Source organism: Neophocaena asiaeorientalis, unplaced genomic scaffold, assembly GCF_003031525.2.
Source record: "Neophocaena asiaeorientalis asiaeorientalis breed wild unplaced genomic scaffold, Neophocaena_asiaeorientalis_V1.1 scaffold521, whole genome shotgun sequence".
Taxonomy (NCBI): domain Eukaryota; kingdom Metazoa; phylum Chordata; class Mammalia; order Artiodactyla; family Phocoenidae; genus Neophocaena; species Neophocaena asiaeorientalis.
Window position 1 is genome coordinate 5370813 of NW_020174712.1, and position 21785 is coordinate 5392597.

At 33.5% G+C, this 21785-nt stretch overlaps 1 long non-coding RNA gene across 1 annotated transcript in view; it reads right to left on the minus strand.

Annotated features, from left to right (window-relative positions):
* LOC112409686 (uncharacterized) overlaps positions 1–21785 on the minus strand; it is a 349494-nt gene that overhangs the window by 321791 nt on the left and 5918 nt on the right. Inside the window, exon 2 of the long non-coding RNA XR_003005199.1 lies at positions 21179–21347. This is a non-coding gene — a long non-coding RNA (uncharacterized LOC112409686). The remainder of the gene's footprint in view (positions 1–21178; positions 21348–21785) is intronic.

The following is a 21785-nucleotide window of genomic DNA, read 5'->3' on the forward strand; positions in this document are numbered from 1 at the left end:
CTTTATTTTTTTTCTTAATAATTCATATGAATCTTAGACTTATTTGAAAATTTTCAACAAGACTGATTTACAAGAACAATTTTTTATCAAGTAAAGGACTTCAACCAAAGAAAGTAGGAATTCACCTCAGTAAATGTACAATTATTCATATCTTTAAGCTGTCTATAGTTTTTTTCAGTATTGTTGGTCACTATTTTCTTTTGATGGACTTTGCTTGCCTATTATTCCGATTTTCTCTATAAAGAGACAGAGAGAATTTATAAATTCATATATAGATGTTGTTAGTGACTTCCTCTGAGTTCATATCTCATAATAGAATTAAGATAAAGGCAAAGTTTAACTCCAAAATAAGGTCTGATGTTGACATGACAGCCATCAGTGACTAATGGGGACTCTCACCCTCCTCATATTCTGTATACCCACTGGCAAGACAGGCAATTAATGAAGACTGACCAGGTTGAAAGAAGAAATGAGTACAATTCAAATCAGAGACAATCAGAAGAACAAAATTCTATATTCCCAGACCCAGACAGAATGCTTTGCTAACTGCTGAATTTACTGGTGCCCCAAACTTAGTAAAAATTTTCCTCTTTTATTCTTCAAAATTTGTAACGAGTTTAGTTTTAAAAAGAAGGCAATATATGTTCACGAAAAAGAATTATAATAAAGTGAACGCACACTTTCAAATGTTAACTACCAAGCTTAATACATTCAAAATGCCTTCTGTCTTGTGTTAGTTGATGATTTTTAGGAATCTAAGATGGCGGGGTTCATATCTCTTAATTTCCTGTAACTTGTTATCTTTTCAGTAATTTACAAAATTCTACACCCTAGAACTACCAGAATCAATCATGTAAATATTTTCTCCTGATTCTGAAATACCATCCCTGCAGATGTTATGAGGGCTCCAGAGGTGCTATATTCTGAATAATATAATAAAAGAGAAATCATCTTTCTTAACTGTAAATCATTTCAATATCACATATAATTCAGAGGAAATAAAGATACAAATTATCTCTTTCAGTAGTTTCCACATAAGTGATCCTTTTAAAATTTTAAGTCTTAGTAGGAGACAAAGGCTGAGGCTTACAAAACACACCAAGTTCAAAATTCCTATACCAAGTTATGAAAGACCAAAAACGACTCTCACTAGAGTGGCTGAGAGGAGGGTCAGGGGAACTGACCCCTCAAAGGAAAGTGGTAAAGAAATAAAGCAATTCCTTTGGGTACAGTTGAAAAAAGTCTCTTTTATAACTTAAAAGAAATTTTGGCTCTCAGGTGGGTTTACACTAGAATTCATAATTCACCCTACCAAAAAAGCAATTTAAGTTGAGAATTAAATTTAAATCTGCCCTGGGTTGGTAATGCAAAGTATTGCACCTGTACACAAAAAAACAAATACTCTCTAGACTAGAGAAATCCATTTTAAACTATGTTTCATAAAACATGAGTTTGAAATAAAGATTATGAAACACATGTAGAAACAAATCAAAATGAGAGAGAACCGAAAAAAAACCACAACAGATACTGTAAGATAGATATTGGAAAGAGATGACTGAAATTATAAAATAAGTATTTTAGAATGTTTAAAGAATATAAGTGGATATTCAAAGCACAATAATGAGACCAGAAACTACAAAACTTCCTGTGTATATTAGAAACTAATAAGAAATAATTTTTAAAACTTCTAAAATTGAAAAATATAATTATTTTCTAAAGAAATTCTATGGGCTAATTAAGTAGTAGATTAAACACAGTTAAAAAACAAATGAGTGAGGTAGAATATATATTACCTGAAGAAATAACAGAATGAAGCATAGAAAGATAATTATGTGAAAATATGGATGAGGCACAAATAGCCACAGGAAATAGAGGAATAAAGTCTAATAAAAATGAGAGGATGCATTTGAACAGATACTGGCTTAGAATGTTTGAAAATGTTAAAACAGAACACACTAATTGTTGGACCCAGAAAAACTAAAAATCCCAAAAGAGATAAATAGAAAGAAATCAGTATTTGGATGCATTGTAGTGAAAGTGTTGAACACAAAACACCAGGGGAAAGTTGCTATAATAAATCAAAGAGAAAGCAGTTTACCAAACAGAATGGCATTTAGGCAGGTAGCTGATTTCTCACCAATAAGAGTTAAACCATTAAAATAGCAGCATGATATCTTCAGCTGCTTAGATTAAAATAATGATCAAGTTAATATTATACATTGGTTGAACTACCTTTCAGTATCAGGGAAAAATGTAAAACATACTAAGAAAAGGCCAAAATATTTACAAGAGGAACTTACAAACAATAGGTTTCAGGAAGAAGAAAAAATGAGTTGGTAAAGATGGCAAAGAAAATAGGAACGGCCAATCTATAAAGTGATAAACGTGTGATAAGCACTGATTGTATCATGTGACACAATCATGTTAATAATGGAGTAGCTATATTCATCCTATACAGTATAGACTTTCAGTATTACTAGAGATAAGGAAGGTCTTTAACTATTAATAAAAGTTCAAATCATCAGAAATATGTAGCAATTCTAAACTTGCATGCATCTAATGGCATAATTTCAAAATGGAAAAGAAACACCACCGAAGGGGGGAGATTTTAATGCATAACTTACATTAATTGAAGAACAAGTACCAAAAAAAAAAAGTGTCAGTAAAGAAATTGATTTTTTGAGGAACATCTATGGGAGTATATGAAATACTACATCCCAAAATTGGAGAATACACATTCCTTTCATCTACATAGTAAAGAGCAAAATCAAGAAGGAGGTCATAATTCACACATTGGTAAATATCAAATAATCAGTTTCATAAGGAAATATTTTCTGATTATAATGAAATTAGATATAAACATAATTAAATACCAAAAATATAACAAAACCCCCAAAACCAGACACTGGGAAATTACACAAAAACGCAACATTAATCTCATTGGTGAAAGAATGCTTGAAATTCAAAAATACCAAATTATTATTTGAACTGAATAATAATTGCAATGCTTCTATAAACTTAATACATGGGATATACAGAATATGGTATTTAGAGGGAAATTTGTAATTTAAAGTATTATTTTAGAAAAGAAGGTAGATTGAACATGGAGGAGTTAAATGTCTAAATCAAAAAGTAATCCAAAACAGAAAAAAACATTCCACATGAAAGCAGAGGAAATAAAAATAATAATAACATTTTTAAAAATAATAAAAATAAAACCAAAAATTGAGATTAAACCATATCTAGACAATCAACCAAGCCCAAAATTAGCTTACTGAAGAGAATAATAACACTGACAAATTCCTTTGGCAAGTCTGATGCCAACTGAGAAAGAGAGAGAGAGAGAAATGGAACAGAAAAACAATATCAAAAATGGAAAGAGAGATATAACTACACATGCAGCAAGAGTAGACTAAAAAATAACTGCATATTTGGACAACATCATGGCAATAAACGTTAAAATTATATGAAATGGATAAATTATAGAACAAATTTAAAAACAACTTAACATTTTAAAAGTAACTTAATAAAAGGATAATTTGAACAATCCTATATCTATCAAAATATTTAGTAACAAGTTTGATACCTAACAAAGGAAAGTATCAGGCCAAGGCAAATGTTCTGTGTAATACTTATGGAGAAGGTGATTGCAATTATACACAAACTCCTCCAGAAAATAGAAAAAGATGAGAAATACTTTGTGTCTCTAGTATACTATGATACCAAACCCAGAAAATTGTAACCTAAGAAAGAAAATTACAGGTTTATACCCCTGCCTCAACATAAAGACAAAGTCCTAAACAACATTAAAAAACTGAATTCATCAAAATACAAATTGTGTTTATCCAGAAATGCAAAGGTAGTTCAGTTCCAGAAAAACTATTAATATAATTCACCACAGTACTTTAATGGAAGTAAATTATATGGTTATCTCAATAAACATAGAGAAAGCAATAATAAAATCCAACCCCATTCATAATACAGACTTGTGATAAACCAGGAATAGAAATTAACTTATTTTACTTAATAAAGGATGCTTATAAAAACTCTAAGCCAAGTGGTGAAATAAAATCAATTCTCTTTAAAATAAGATCATTACAAGAATATTTCTTTTTAACACTTTCAACATGTTGGTCGGTGCAGTGAGATAAAGGAAAAAAAATTATTTTTAAGGATTAGAAAAGAAAAAAATATTATTTGCACATCTTCAAATTATACAAATAGAATCCCATGAAATATGAGAAATAATAGTTTACTAGTTTTCCAAGACATAAAATCAATTTTTATAAACTGGCACCAAATCAATCAAAAATGTAATGTAAAATATGCTATTTCCATTAGCAACAACAAAAAAATGACAGGGATAAATGAACAACACTTTCATGGAGAAAATTATAATGTTTTGTTGAAAGAATTTTTAATATCTACATAAATTGAGGGATATGCCAAATTTATGAATAGGAAGTTTCCATATTAAAGATCTTAGTTATAATTACTGTGAACTATTGATTCAATGCTATCCAAAGCACCACTGCAAGAGGGTATTTCATGGAAATTTATAAGGTGATAGTGAAATTTATATGGAAGACAAAATGTGCTAGGAATAAATGGATATGGGCTGTCCAATAAAGTAGCTGACAGCTATGTGAAATTAAAAGTTCGATTTCTCAGTCACATGAGCCACATTTCAAGCGCTCAGTAGTCACATGTAGCTAGTGGCCACTGTACGTACAGTGAAGATAAAGAACAGTTCCATCAACATGGAAAGATCTATTTGATAGTATCAGTCTAGACAATACTTTAGAAAAGATTAAAGAAGATGGATTACCTTACCAAAGTCCAATATTTGTTTTAAATCTTTATTAATTAAGATAGTTTTCCACTTGTTCAGCATTAGCACAATAAATTAATGGAATAAAATGTGATGCAGAACCCTGAAACAGCCTAACACATGTTTTGGAAATTTGATATCTGAAATTATTAGCATTTGTCATATAGATTAATGGTTCAATAAATGCATTTGGAAAACAAGTTAATCATATAGTAAAAAGTAAAATCAGATCCCTTCCTCACACCATATACAAAAATAAATTCCAGATGGATTAAAAACTTAAATTTTGATAACTTAGGAAAGAATATTAGAGAATATATGATTTCAAGAAAAGGATTTCTTAAAACACACTGAAATATAAATGGAAGAAAGGAAGAATTAATCACTAAATTATTATACAATTAAGAATTTCTGTTCATAAGCTCCACAAACTCAGAGAAAATATTTGTTGCATTTGTAGAAAAATGATTAGTATGTGATATATTTAATGAATGCACTGAAATACAAAAAGATAATAAACCCAACAGAAAAGTGCAAAGAAATGAAGAGAACAATCTTTGAAGATAATATTTAATAAAAAGAAAACATGTATAATGTCATTATTAAAATCATAACAATACTAGTTAAAACAACAATTTTATACTGATAATTTGAGTTCTTGATTCATTGCTGTCCCAAAGATTAAGTTAACAAAAGGTGGACTGGAGATTTTTATGGAGAAAATATAAGGATTTACTGAAAGACTTTTAAATAAATAAATAAATGGAGGAATAATATTTATGTAATAGCTATCATGCATAATTGTTGCATAATATAAATTGCTGGCAAGAACAGGAATCATTGGACATTAATACACTTCTAGCAGGAGTATAAACTGCTATTACTGTGATTTTTCATTTGCCACTCTGTGTCCACTCTCCACTTTTCCTCCATCCTTCTCTGAAGGCCAGAAGGGTGACTTTAATGTCTACACTGAGTGTGTTTCTTGCTTTTTGCTTCTAGGGGTTTGGCTGGGGAGAGACCAGCAGATCAGAAGATGTGAGGGAACTAGAATCAAGAGTTTTTATTTCCCTGGCTCCCTTCCTGAGAGGTCTCAATGTTAGGCTGTATCTGTTTAAGGCCACTGATGCTGTCAGGTGGTACTCTCCAATAGCTACTGTCTCTAGGTTTTTGTAGTGGCTCACTCCCCTGTCCCTTCCCTTTTGGCCAAGGCTGAATAATAGCTCCCAGAGGCTCCAAGCCCCTGGGTGCTCTGCCCTCCTCATTTCTCTGCCAGCAAAATTTTAAAATATTCATTTATTAAGTTAATTATATTAATATTTATTCATTTATTTTCAGTTATCCCTATTTAATTGTAACAGCCTTTTCCTGCTACTACTTTGATACTTTTTTTTTTCTTCAAAAACTATTTGGTATTATTCAGAAAAATTAAGATGGTTATTCCTGAAGACTTCACAATTCATTCCTGGACATCATCTGGGCATACTGATACCATGAACGGGTTGTGGGTGTGTCTGAGATCTCCACTGCAGTCCTGGGAGGGTGGAGGGAACAGGGCCAAGAGCAGCCAGAGCCCATAAGCTAGTCACCTTTTCCTGTGAGCAGATCCAACTGTTTATTCCAGTATGATAGATGAATATTTGTGTTTTATTACATGGAGAATGTGGGAGATCATTTCCCTAGAGAAACTCTTGCATGTGGCAACAGCGATTGATATGAGAATGTTCTCAGCCACATTGTTTGTAAGGGCAACAAATTTCAAATAACCTGAATATCTATGAATAGAGTCAATGAAGAATCTCATAACAATATAATCTAATGCTTTACAACAGTAATAATGAATGATATATAGAATGGACCAATAGCATGCTACATGAATCAAAATGGATAAATCTTAGGTCTTTTTGAGCAAAAAAGGTTTAAAAATATATATAGTGATTCTGTAGATATACAATTCAAATACACGTAAAACCAATATTTTGTGAAAATATACATTAAAATGGATAAATTATAAGGAAAAGAAAAGGAACAATGGGTACACAATTCAGCATGATAGTGATTACCATTAGGTCACTACAGAGGATATACTCTGGTAAAGACACAAAGATGGCTTCAGATTATTATAAAAATTGTTCTATTTTTTAAGCTGGGTGATGCGCGCATGGCTGTCCATTTTATCCCTTACCAAGCTCAACGTTTACAGAGGAAATTCTCTTAGTTTACATATGGTTTATCTTATTATAAAGCATATGCATGTTTTGAACATAAACGATTCTATTAAGCTCTGTGTGGTAGAGCTTTTGAGGTATTCAATACATGTAGTTTAGAAATAAAAACAATAATATAAGTAATTTTTATAGATACCTTGTTTTTGAGCAGAAATAACCCTAAAGGGATATCAAATTCTGGACAAAATCAAGTACTAAAATCATACACTGATTCATATTTTACCCTTTGCACCTTCTAGTTCCATCCAAAATGTAACTGGCATAATTAATGAACAGTCTGATAGGAGAAGCAGTTCCAGCAGTAAAAGGAAATGGTTTCATGTACTCCCTTACAGCTTCTGAAAGCTCTATAAAAGTACTGCTTGCAGAAAGGAGAGGAGAGGAGGAATACCCCTGGTCTTCCCTAATGTTTGCACTTGATTGCTTTATAAAAATTACGCCCTTGAGAAAGGCTTATGGTGGTCATAAAATTGTAACCAAGCCTCAGGAATTCTAAAATTAAAACATAATTCATTCTGGAAGCATAATTAAATTAGTGATAAACCACAGCTATATAAATCTGTACTAGAAGTGGCTTCCAAAGGCTGATTAAAAGAAATCCTATGGAAAAGAATGTTCTCCTACTTCAAAATATCACTAGCATAGGTTTCTCATCTCTGCCATCAAAGATAGCAATTTGCTTCACCTCAAGGTGAGAAAGTGCTCACCTAGTTAATGCCTACCCCCGGGGATGGGAGACTTGGGAATATAAAGAGAAAACCAAAGGTGGCAACTACAGCTGCCATGTCTTGAGGAAGGAAACTGTATTCACTTATCTTGGCTATTAAACTTCAACTAATATACATTTCCTGTGTTAAAACTGAATTATTGTCCCCCTCCCCACTTTTACGGAAGTTCAGTTTTCAAGAATCTGTTATTATCAATGAATATCATTCTAATCAATGCTTCTTTTTCTTTTCTTTAATAATGACTCCCATTATTGCCATTCTTTTATTTTGTGTCTAGACTGTGCCTCTTTCTAGTTGTGGTACATCTGACAACTTTTAACCTCTCTGAGCTTCAGTTTCTTTATCTGAAAAATAATAACGTCCAACTTACAAGAATTTTATGGTGGCAAGGAACAGGAAACCATTCAATCTTTCTCAAATAATATGTGGACAGATTGAGAGAATTGAGAAGTGAGGCGTTATCATAAAACTACACATCACATGTGATTCAATGAATATTTATAAGTAGTCAGACCACCTAAGTGCCTGTAGACAGATGAATGAATAAACAAAATGTGGTATATATATACACACACACACACACACACACACACACACACACACACACACACACACACACACACACATATATATATACACAGCGGAATACTACTCAGCCTTGGAGAATAAGGAAATCCTGGCATTTGCAACAATATGGATGGACCTTGAGGACATTATGCTAAGTGAAATAAGTAAGGCAGAGAAAGACAAATACTGTATGGTTTCACTTATATGAGGAATCTTAAAAAAAAAAAACTTGAACTCACATAAACAGAGAGTAGAAAAGTGGTTGCCAGGGACTGTGGGGGTGGGAGAAATAGGGTGAGGCTGGTAAAAAGGTTCAAATGTCCCATTATAAATGAATAAGATCTGAGGATCTTATATATAACATAGTGACTATAGTTGATAACACTGTATTGTATAATTAAAATTTGCTACGAGAGTAGAAAAATATTCTCACAAAAGAAAGGTAGGTGATGGATGTATTAATTAACTCAGTGGGGGGGAATTCTTTCACAATGTGTGTGTGTATATATATATATATATATATAAATATATGTATATATATCAAATCATCACATTGTATACTTTATCTTATAATTTTATTTGTCAATTATATCACAATTATTTAAATAAATTAATAAGAAAGAAAGAAGGAAAGAAGGAAAGAAAGAAGGAAGGAAGGAAGGAAGGAAGGAAGGAAAGAAAGAAAGAAAGAAAGAAAGAAAGAAAGAAAAAAAAAAAGAAAGAAAGAAAGAGAAAGAAAGAAAGAACCGAGGGTGGTAGGAAACCAGGTGCCTCCTGGGACATCTACATTAAGAGTTAATGGATCTTGATTCTAAGTACTCTACTTTGTGTGTAACTCAGCTTATTTCCATGTCGTGCACTTATCCTACTGATCGAGCCTCTCTGAGGCCCAATTCCATATTCCTAGGAGGAAAGTATAATTGGTTCAGCTTGGTCATAGAAACCAGGAACATGGGATCATTTACATCTACCTGACCTCTGGAAGTTTATACCGAAAGATGGGAGGGAATTCATCAACATAGTAGGGGATAGCTCATGGATTTGGAAACCCCAGGTGGGAGTTTGGGCTGTTACCTTAGAGCATGTAGCACGGCTCATGTTACATGTTACACTTACATGTTACAATTCACTTAATGTAATAAATTGCTTGTTTTCTCAGTAGATATTTATTGCTTCCTACATTCAGTAGAAGGAATTGTACTGAAAAGCGTTTATTGAAGTTCCAAATCATACTCTGGCCATTAACCTGTTATCTCCATTTTGGGCTCATCTATGGAAAAGTAATATTGTTACTGTCTGTCTTCCTAATACTCAGTAAGCATGAAACTCCCTCATGCAATATTATGATATAAAATGCATTTTAGTCCAGTTTATAGAATAATCAGGTAAGAAAGTTCAAGGATACTGATTGAAGTAATTTAACAAAGTATAAGCTTGCTAAAGAAAGAACTGAAGACAGTAAATACCTGATTACTTGGGAGAAAATATAGCAGTCAAATCAATGGCAGAAATAGAATGTTTACAAGATCATTAGAGCTTTAGGAAATCCAAAAAAGAGGGGATATATGTATATGTATAGCTGTTTCACTTTACTGTACAGCACAAACACAACATTGTAAAGCAACTATACTCCAATAAAAATTAACTTAAAAAACAACAACAAAAACCAATATGATCAGTAGAGTTTAGGAGGTAAAATAACTCAGAGGCTAATATTAGATGAGTTATCCATGTAGCTATGTCTATCAGCTTGATGGCAAAACATGGAACACAGAGAAAGAATATGATACAAGAGATAAAATGTTCAGTGAATGAGAACAAGAGTCAAGGAGGTATATTCAAAAAGTATTTTGAGAAATATGGAAAAGTAGTGGTCTGGAAGTGTCTTGGGGAGCATGACAGACTCATGTGCACATCCTAATAATGAGTAATGTGAGGAGTGGCAGAATTAGCCATATACATTTTGCCCTCAGTGCAAAGAGGTGAAGGAAACATTCAGTAAAGAGATTGAAGTTTCCAGAGTGATTAGCAAAAAGTTTGGGGAGGGAGAACAGTAATCAATATTTGAGTCAGAAAGAAAGTCAGTCACCTTCCCTAAATAGGAACAGGATAAAAATGACTGAAAGAGCCATATTTGTTACAACCAAAGACCACCATGATGTGAGGTCTGAGGAGTTTGGCAAGTCCTAAGTAGTTTTCCCAATAAGTTTGCCGCTGCATACTTGTATATGAGAGGCATATGCAACCTGTTCATACATCTCATTTGTTCTGAATGGTGTTTGCTACAAATGGAGTCATTATCCACGTAAAGCAGCAACACTGATTATACCTGGTAATCAGGTATAGTCACATATTGAAAGCAGCACCAGCATCTTGTGTTTGGGGGAAATTTTTCCTTCACTTGAAGGAGGTGATGGTGAATTTTCAAACAATCTTTGGGCTATAGAGAAAAGTAAAGTTTTCCTGGTTTTGGAACCATTCTCCTATCTTTAAGATGACTTTCTATATTTCACTTTAATTTTAGAGTATTTTGATACTAATGTTAACTATTAGAAGACTGTATAATTTATTTTTTATTTAAAATTTTCAGATCACATATTTTCTTTATTTCACTCGAATCATCATTCCAGGTAATTTTCAACATAACTTTTAAAAAAATTATTATCTGGAAACGTCTCCAATGCATATAGTTCATCGTATCTCTGGAGTTTATTTCAATCAAGTCTTAACTCTCATATATATATGCCAAACTCTAGTCAATATACATGTAATAAGATTGAATTTCTGAGATACTGGAAAATTTGTAGACACCTGAGCATATCTGCTCACATCACTCCCACCACATGATAATGTACCTTGATGATAATGAGTATGGCTCAAGAACATGGAATGTTCATGTATCTGTAAATACTCAACATTAAGCCACAAATTAGTGACATATCTTTCTGAATGGTGTGCTAGCCTTATCTGTAATAAGGATGTAGCACAGCAACGAATGAGCTGCTGAGATCTGGTAAGATTTGACTTCACAGAAATAGTTCCACTGCCATTAAGAATCTTGGGGACCAGGTGTCAATTCTCCCAGACTAAAATCTCAATCAAAATCCAAAGAATTGGGCTTCCCTGGTGGTGCAGTGGTTGAGAGTCCGCCTGCTGATGCAGGGAACACGGGTTTGTGTCCCGGTCCGGGAAGATCCCACATGCTGCGGAGCAGCTGGGCCCGTGAGCCATGGCCGCTGAGCCTGCGCGTCCAGACCCTGTGCTCCGCAACGGGAGAGGCCTCAACAGGGAGAGGCCCCCGTACCGCAGGGAAAAAAAAAAAAAAAAATCCAAAGAGTATCTTGTGAAAATAAGACAATTTTAAAGTTTTTAGAAAAGCAAGACTAGCTAAGGTAATTTTGAAGAGTAAAAGAGAAATAACTTACCCTACCCAACAGCAAGATTTGTTATAGTTATATTAAAATAGGGTAGAGAGGTGAGTGGACTAATGGATTAGAATAGCAAATCTAGAAATAAACCTATATATAAGTCGACCTTTGATACATAATAAAAGTGGGATTGCAGAGCAGCAGAAATAGGAAGACCATTTTAATAAATGGTTCTATATCGATTGGATACCCTTATTGAAAAAACAAACAGGAAATACCTTCTACTTTAAAACATGTAGAAAACTCAAATCCTTATTGATTTTAGATTAAAATTGTATAGGACAAAAAAAATTTCATGGATTGGAAGAATCATACTATTAAAATGTCCACACTACCTAAAGTGATCTATAGGTTCATTATATGATAATCCATCCATCTGTACACTTACGATTTGGAAACTTTTCCTGATGTTATCTTTCAGTAGAAATTCAACTCAAAATATGCATTTCAGAATTATAAACAATTAAGACGTGAAAGTCAGGGTTTAATTTCTGGAGAGCTTCATATTACCTAATCCCTAATTACCCACTTCCTTTAAACATAGATTGTATGGTTTATTGCTTAGCTTTCATCAGTAGTTTTAATTTTGTTCTTTTCTCTCCTGATTGAATGTAGACTCAGCTGGCTTCAGTCCAATAAGCAACTCATTAAGGCTAAAGATTCTCTGTTCTCAGCATACCTGCTGATTGACAACTCCTCTCAATTTTATGAAGTTTGTGACACCTCTGCTTTTTCCCAGCAACAATTTTTTTTTTAATTTCTACATAATTATAAAAGCACAATATAATATTTTAATATATCTACAAACCCAGCTATAGATAATGGCACTGACTATATTGGTCATTGATAGGCTGCACCAACATATGATAATATAAAATATTATTTATCTTAGCTGATACATAAAATTGTGCATGTAAAAGTAATTATAATGACATTGTAACTTATTAAAGTGTGATTTTTCAAAAAGTGGACTATATCAAAATTAAGGACCTCTAGCATTTTAAAAATTATTTTGTAATAAATTTTATATCAAATATCTACGTGCACTATTTCCTTGACCCAACGCCTGGTCTATAAACATACTGCTTATATTTTGTTCAAATAAACTTAAAAACATAGAGTTTTCCCTGGTCATAATGAGTAATCGTTACTCTTGAGGGATAAAGAAAATTGAGCTGTTTTTAGTTCTTTTCCACCTTCCCTAAAATTGATAATCCTTAATACCTTATATTTTCCTAAATTTAGAATACCACGACTATTTAAACAAGATTAGATATGTTATTATGTTTCTCAATATTTTTTAATCTTCAAACAGGAGCAGATTTATAAATTGTTTTGAACCGTGCCTGATAGTATTACTCTACACGAATTTGGTAAAACAAAATAAAACATGATATAAGTAAGAAGAAATAAAATCTTCCTTCATATGGCAGCATCGTAAGTTGGTTCTGGGCTCTCTGGGCCTAGAAAATGTTAAAACTGACTCTCTTGGGTTTCTTGGGTGCTTCATTTGGTTAATGCTGTTTTGACTATTAGGACTTTTTCGATAGTCATATTTTCATCACTTTCATTATGATTACTGCTTTTAGTTTTTTGTGTTTTTTTTTTTTCCAATACGCGGGCCTCTCACTGTTGTGGCTTCTCCTGTTGCGGAGCACAGGCTCCGGACGCGCAGGCTCAGCGGCCATGGCTCACGGGCCCAGCCGCTTCGCGGCATGTGGGATCTTCCCGGACCGGGGCATGAACCCGTGTCCCCTGCATTAGCAGGCGGACTCTCAAACACTGCGCCACCAGGGAAGCCCTGCTTTTAGTTTTATATTTTAAAAAGCCATTATATCCTCTCCCCCCTACTCCCACACAAATATTCATTTAGAGTAAATATTTATTGCTTTGTAATTTTAGGTTTGATTTTTTTTCTGTCTACATTTTTGTTGGGGTTTGTGATGAGACAAGCCAGTCAAGTTTTTCCCTGTTACCTAAAAAACTGTTTCAGCAATATTTTTTTTTTATTGGAGTATAACCGCTTTACAATGTTGTGTTAGTTTCTGCTCTACAACGAAGTTAATCAGCTATACGTATACATATATCCCCTCCCTCTTGGGCCTCACTCCCAGATCACTTGATGTATTTCACTGATGCATTTAAGCTTACGTGTAAAGCAGGGGCAGTGAACTCTTCCTGGGAAGCTTGAAATGACTCATGATAAAGATATAATGCAAGAGTAGTGTTTCATTTCATAAACTATCAATACAGACACGCCCTTAGGCTTGTAGATATCATGTTCCAGAACATATTATGGAAGTTAAAATTTGGATTGCATAGCTGCTCTATGTATTTTCCCATTGCCCTCAGTCACACTTCTTCCAGTCTGACAGCACATGAAAAAGTGTGGGTTCCTGAACACCAGTTAGCACCACCCAGGCTGAGCATGTGCCTTCTCTATTTTCAAGACTAGAACTGACTGCTAATGTAATAAATAAGAAGAATGCCTCAGGCAGTCTTGGGAAGCCAAATTAGCTCTCTCAGAGTCCAGGATCTCAGAATAACAGATGAAAGGGAAAAACCGTCCTGGGTAGGAAGTGGAGGCAGTCTCACAAAATATTTGTTTCATGCCAATTATTTTCAACAGTCTATCTATGACAATCCGAGTAAGGATATCCCACACACCTGGGGGCCATCTAAAAGTATAATTCTCCCCAGATATATAACACATCAAAGTAAAGGAAAGTACCCAAGTAAAGGAAAAGGCAGAGGACTCTGTGGTCTCTGCATACGCATGGTGATTTGCAAGGGTGAAGGGGTGGGAGTGATGGGAATTACCCTGTGAGTTCCTCAGACTGACTTCTACAAATCTGCTGTTTTCCAACTCAGAAATTCTACCCAGGATTTGATACACCAACCTTGGTACACTAATTTATCCATTCTCCCTACAAATTAAACATTTGCAGCTACATCCCAGTAATTCTTATTAAGAAAAGCATAAATAGGTGTTACAATTTTCAGAAATTACCCTATTGAATGTTATGAGAATCGGAAGAAAATCTACAGCTTTATTCTTTCCACTGAATCCTCTGCTCAGAGGAAGAAGATGACCACAGAACACCAGGTCATATATCTCTACACTTGACCCCCGAACTTGACAAAGTGATTAAAAAACCTCAGTGGAACATCTTCATCCAAATATTACCATTTAACTATAAAAATTCAAGGGGTACATAGGAGATATTAAAAATAACACTTATTTTAAAATTTCATTTGTAATATCTTTCTCATTATAATATTTTCTCATAATGTAGTTCCCAACTTCTATAAATAAATCTTGAATATTGATTTTAACATGATGTGTTTGTTTCATATTAAAACAGAGAAAAATACATCTGCTTCATGATTTCTTTCATTTGTTTCCTCCTTCCCTTCCTTCCTTCCTTGTTGTCTCTTTCTTTTCACTTTTCCTCCCTCCCTTCCTTTCTTCATTTCTGTCAGAGCTACTGACAAGATCAAGTAATTTTTCAGATACAATATATTCCTACAAAACACACATTACACTGAGAAACCCCCTCCAATCACCTAGTTCACAATTTAGTAAGCTATTCCCATTCTCTCTACTTGGAAATTTGCTGAAAAGGAATGCATATACAAGTTTTATAAATGTTCATATCATAAAAAAAAGAATGTACAAAATGGCCATTAAAGTCTACCCTGTCTTGTCTAGGATTCAGGATTGGGTTATGTATTTTAGATACTGTAAGTAATGATTATCACTCCTTCACTTTCCTGCTGCCATGGTGATTCCAAAGTAAAAATAATGTTAAACTGTAAAATAAGAGGAAGGAAGTCATCCAAGTTCTGATTTTCCTAATGGTGACTAATTTGATATGCTTTGTGTTTTGGATATAGATGTTTTTTCAAGAAGTATCTAGTTTTTTGTAACGGTATAATGGTACCCTAAGCATGTGTTGAGTCTATCCACTGGGTTATCTAGCTTTGTTACCATTCTTTCAGCATCACTGGTTGCTAGGGGCAAGAGACGGTTCAGACTTACGATTCTTTGCCTCCTCCAGATAAACCAATTCTTAATTGCTCAGAATTATCTTTTGTGGGTTTATGACATATTTGTAGACCAATCAGCACATATTAAGCATCCAACAAGGGAAACACACTGTAATAGATACCAGATACTACATGCAGGACTGTGTATATATAGTCCTGCATGTAGTGTGTGTGTGTGTGTGTGTGTGTGTGTGTGTGTATGTAGACACACACACCCCTTTTTCCCTAGTTGTTTTTCTAACTAAATTGCTGAAATGATGAAGGACTGTGTGAAAATTAAACATAGTGCTAACCATGCAGGGATGAATAAGCCAGGTGAAAATGAGTGATAAGGGCTCCAGGATTTTAAAACGGAATAAAAATCACTCTAGATTCTGTTTCTCAAGGAGAAACACAGACTTGATTCATACTGAAAGATAATTAAGGTATTCTGTAGTTAAAGAAAAATGGGCCAAATATTCATGGTATCTAAAAAGTATGGGCAAAGAGAATATATGATCATATCTCAAGGCTTGTAAATGATAAGCTGAAATGAAGGCTTTTAATAGGTTGATAGTGAGAGATAAGTATATTAAATAGGTTAGTTTACATTATAAAGGGCCTCAACTACACTGCCAAGGAATTTGGTATAAATGAAGAACCACTGAAGTCTTTTAGCAAGAGAATGACATGATCGATGCAGTGTTTCCACATGGCTTGGCAGCAATCTGCAGTGCATATTTGAGTCGGAAGATTGGGCTATTGTACCATCCTCGTTATTTATCATGCTCTATATTATAAAGCTTGGGAACAAGTCAAAAGCTCCCTTTAGGTACCACTTGATAGCGTGAGAGCTCCCTATCTCATCCAGCATGACATTATATTTAACAACATGAACTCCTCTTGACAGCAGATGTCAGACCAGGAAGGTTTGCCCAAAGCTATTCCACATGTTCATAACTTACCCATCTCTGAATGAGCCAGCCACACCCAGAAAACTAGACAAGACGTGCTTATTCAAGAATAGAGTTTGGCAATTCAAAGCTATTTTCCTTTTGAATTTAACCATTGAGTTATATGAAGAAGTTATATGAAGATTTATAAGACATTTTCATACTATGATTGGTTCCTTTCTGGAGTCATAGGAGCTAGTCACTTTACGTGTTTTTCAAACTCATTTCACTTTGCTTTTAAATAACAATCAGTTATATGTATCTGTAATGAATAAGGAACAATTAAAGCCACTATTCTTCTATCAATTAGGTTATCTATAATTTAAAGAAGATCATAGCCTTCTAAGAGTTCATGGACTCACTGAATATGGTTACATGGGGTAGTGGATAGAGCTGTTAACTATTATTCAAAATCTGGAGACATAAAGTGGACCTTTTTTCCAGAGAGATATCAGGTTTTTTTATATGCACTTAAACAACTGGAATCTAGTAATATCTTTTCTAAAGCATTTTGTATTGCTAAAAATAATTTAGATCTAGCCTTACTTAAGTTGGCTCTTTGTTGTTGCTCATGGGTTTTTGTTTTGTTCTGGTTGAAAATTAGAGATCACAATGAATTCTGCAATATTTTATGATCCTTACTTTGGGGCACGAGTCTAATGTGCAAAATTAAATTTTGAAATAGTAGCCAATTAAAATTTTAACATTATGAATGTAATAATGGTATCAACATACATTTGACTCCAAGATTTTAATGATAAACTCCCCTGAAGACTGATTCATTGGTTGATTTGGATTAGCCTTTATCTCAAGGATTTTACTATAGCTTCTCCAACATTTATCTCATCTTATGTGACAGATGTTTCATATGCATTTCTTAGGGAATTTTTCTTTTTCTTGCTATTATATCTTCTTTGCACTAATATTGATTATATGTGACCCAACTAAATTTAACTAATAATTGTGTTCTAATTTCTTACATATCACTGAAGACACATCTGCAATACATTATTCAAAATACATTGCTAAACAATAAACTCATCTTAAATGTGACATGCAATATTCCTATTCACATGACTTGAATCATTTTAATAGATTCTTATATGCACAGTATCATCAACCACTTGCTGATATTTGATTCTAAGGCATAAAAAAAAAATGTGAGCACAACTAAGCAATGAATCATTGTGATTCCAGCATTTGATACCTAACAAGAGAAATGTAATTGTTCTTCCTCAGCCCAGAATTCCCAATAAATATGAATTCCCGATATGTTTAATCTCTTTCTTTCAACGTTAAACACTGTTCAGTATTGTCATTTAAAAAACAGAAGAAAATGCAAGAACATCCTAATAATCTGTTAAAGTTTTATGCTAGGAGAGAGATTTTAGATGACAAAATGAACAAAAGCATTATTTTGATTATTATTTCTACTAATAATTCACAACAGATTGGGTACTATAAAGAAATTGGTAATTATTTAATTTTTTTATTTAAAAATTTTTAATTTAACACATACTGTATGATGTTTATCGAGTGTTAGATTTTAAATGCTTCTATGTGCAGTAGATATTTTAATTTTTTTAAGTCCTAGAAACAACTCTGTGGGATAAGCAGTATGATTACCCCCATATTAATATGAGAAATCTAAGCATTGTGAGATTAGGTAACATGTTCAACGGCAATGATCACTAAATAGCTGAGCTAGGATTCAAACAGTCTGAGTAGACTTTGAGCTTTAACCTGTGGATTGTGCTGACTCTTCACCCATTCAAATTATAATTTCTTAATCATAAATACAAAAATAAGTCAATAAAATAAATAAATATCACTGTGTCATTAGCTCTGGTTTCTCTACTTTCCAAATGGCAATCTTGCTAATTATCTTTTCTTTGACAAACACATAAAGCAAAAAAAAAAAAAAAAAACTTTTGCTTTATTTCTTTCTCACCATCAGACTTGATTTTTCCTTTGGGATTATTCTGTTTATTTCTATCTATTTGTTTCTTGTTTGTTTTTTACGTTTACTTTTTTGAAATTTTTAATGTGGTAAAGTGCGCATAATATAAAATTTACCACCTTAACCATTTTTACATGTACAATTTAGTAGTGGTTAAGTACATTCACATTGCCAGTCAATATCTTTCTCACCATCAGACTTGATTTTTCCTTTGGGATTATTCTGTTTATTTCTATCTATTTGTTTCTTGTTTGTTTTTTACGTTTACTTTTTTGAAATTTTTAATGTGGTAAAGTGCGCATAATATAAAATTTACCACCTTAACCATTTTTACATGTACAATTTAGTAGTGGTTAAGTACATTCACATTGCCAGTCAATCTCTAGAACTCTTATCATCTCGCAAAACTAAGACTCTCCATTTCTCCTTTCCTTCAGTCCCTAGGAACCACCATTCTACTTTTGGTCTCTATGAATTTCACTACCCAGTTAACCTTATATAAGTGAAATCATACAGTATTTTCTTTTTGTGACTGGCTTATTTCACCCAGCACAATGTCTTCAAGGTTCATCCATGTTGCAGCATAATATCAGAATTTCCTCCCTTTTTAAGGCTGAAAAATATTCCATTGTATGTATATATTGTCTTTTGTTTATCCATTCATCTTGATAGACATGTGGGTTGCTTCCTGTTATTTGTTTTTTAAAGAACTTTTACATTCCTTGTGCCTCAGCTGATACATAAAAATCTCTTTGAACACAAAATGTTACCTTTAATTATATGTCCCCAATCTGGAGTCACAATACAGTGGAGAGTCTGCGGTGAATGCGAATTGAGATTTCTATAATTTACAGACCTTTACTAATGGTTGTAAAAGTCAAATGTATGCTTTAATTTAAGATTTGAAAAAAGAAAAGAAACTTATGCCACCTTTAGGATAGTTCATCAATAATGGTTTGATTACATATTTTTCTGTAAAGTTAAACAATAACAAAGAAATCCACATAAACCATAAATAAACTCCTAGTGATGGAACTAAATAGGGTATAGGAGGAGCTTAAGTTCCAGTTCTATAAATTCTCAAGCTAAATGAGTTAGAATAAATATCTAAACCTCTACTTTCTTGCTTGTAAAAAAGGAGGTTGGACTAAAGGCTCCTTTTGCTCTCTTACTTCATGAATTGCCTTTGGTCAGTCCCTTGCTCAAAATACCCATAAACTGAGATATACAGTGTTTCTCAAGAGTGGTGAAACTCACCTAATATCTATTCTCTTGGAGAACAAAGTTTGATTTGGCAAAACAAAGTTCTAAATCAAGGAGAATTTCTGCAATATAAATTTGCATTTAGACAATAAATATATGCAAACAGGAAATACGAGGCACTGATTACAAAATGAAAACATACTGATACTCCTCAATGTAAAAAGGCATGTCCTCTAACTTGAAAGAAAAGTATATTTTCAAGTCCAGCCCCCTAGCTCACCACCTCTACTTTTAGTCAGCACTCCTTTCCCAGGGCACCCCTCTTCAAAGGCCACTTATATATGTTTTGGACACAGGCACTTGGTCATAATTTTCTCTGTAATTCTAGACTTTATTTTCAAAATGGGAATTTTCAAGGGAGGAACTTGTGTGCAGTATGCTTTCGGAAAGTTCTAAAGGTTAAGTACAGTATCAAGGAATTTTAAAGCCAAGGGACTTCTGAGTTGTCCCAAAGTATCTATTCATCACGAGCCTATCATTTGATCCCAGGGCTCCAACTAAATATATTGATATAAAAAGTAATTTCTTTTTCTAGCTTTGTCCTCCTAGAACATAGTCAAAAATATGTACAGTATTTCCAAAAAACACATTCTACTCTCTTATGCCATCCAGTTTCAGATTTTCATTTGTGTTACTCTTTGCAATACAGAGATAATATTTTCAAAATTGGAAACTTGCAAAATGCTTCTTCTAAAATCCCTACCTCTTTAGTCTGGTTTATACCAAGTTCATAAGAACAGGTCAGATCCGCATGTGTTGTGTGCATGTCAGCAATATTTCTAGTCTGCTTGGTTAACCCAGTTAGATCAAATCTGAAAGAAAGTCAAATTGTCTTGGAAGCAAACAAGTAAGTGTAGCTGACCCCACATTTCCAGTGAATTGAAGGGCTTCTATGCTCCTTGTAAATCTCTAGCAAATAATTTGTATTCAATGACTGCATTTGTGTTTTAAACTCCATTCGTATCACTGAATGCACTGTTTAAATGTAAATGTTATCATGTGATATTTTAGTACTACAGAAAGAAAATTTCATTTCTCAAACCATAAATTTAATCTCAAAAAGTCTGACTTTTCTTTGTGCTGCTTCTTCTCTTTGGAATGACTCATTTTCCTCCTTGGATCTTTGTGGCTGTCCCTTAAAATCACACTTACAAAAGGAAAGCAATTTAAAATACATTTCTCGGTACTTACCGCCTATACTCATGCCATTTTCCTGGATGATTTTCATCATGTGTCATCAATAAAGAATCCTTTTTGACATTGACTTCTCCTTGGTCAGCCATTGCAAAGTCTGAAATTGTAGCATTACTTTTATTGGAAGTCAGTATTCCCTCAAACCACTTGTATGATGATCCAGCATCTGCAATATAATAGGGTAAAACACTGTAAAAACCATGATCGGTGACCAATATGGCAGAGACAATCCCTGTGTGCTTCCTGCCCAAACCAGGATCTCCTTAGAGGGGCCCCGGTCAACAGAGTGTTATTTCACCACCAAATATGTGCACAGGCTCTATGGATACCAACCTGATTATGAAATGTCTGAATGGAAAAGTTCCCAAGTTTAATAAATCTGCATTTGACTTTTGGGTGTAATAGTGAGAAAACCTGCCTTAACCTGATTCTATCTTCCAGGATACTAAGAATCAAAGATTTTTCTGAAGTCAGTCTAGCTTCCTGTGGTGCATTTAAAATGGAGTCCTAACAAGGTGGTCCTGGGATAATTCAGTACTTAACTGAACTAAAGGAAGTTTCAGTCTACTATAGACCTGCATCAGGAAGAGAGACCAAGTAAGTC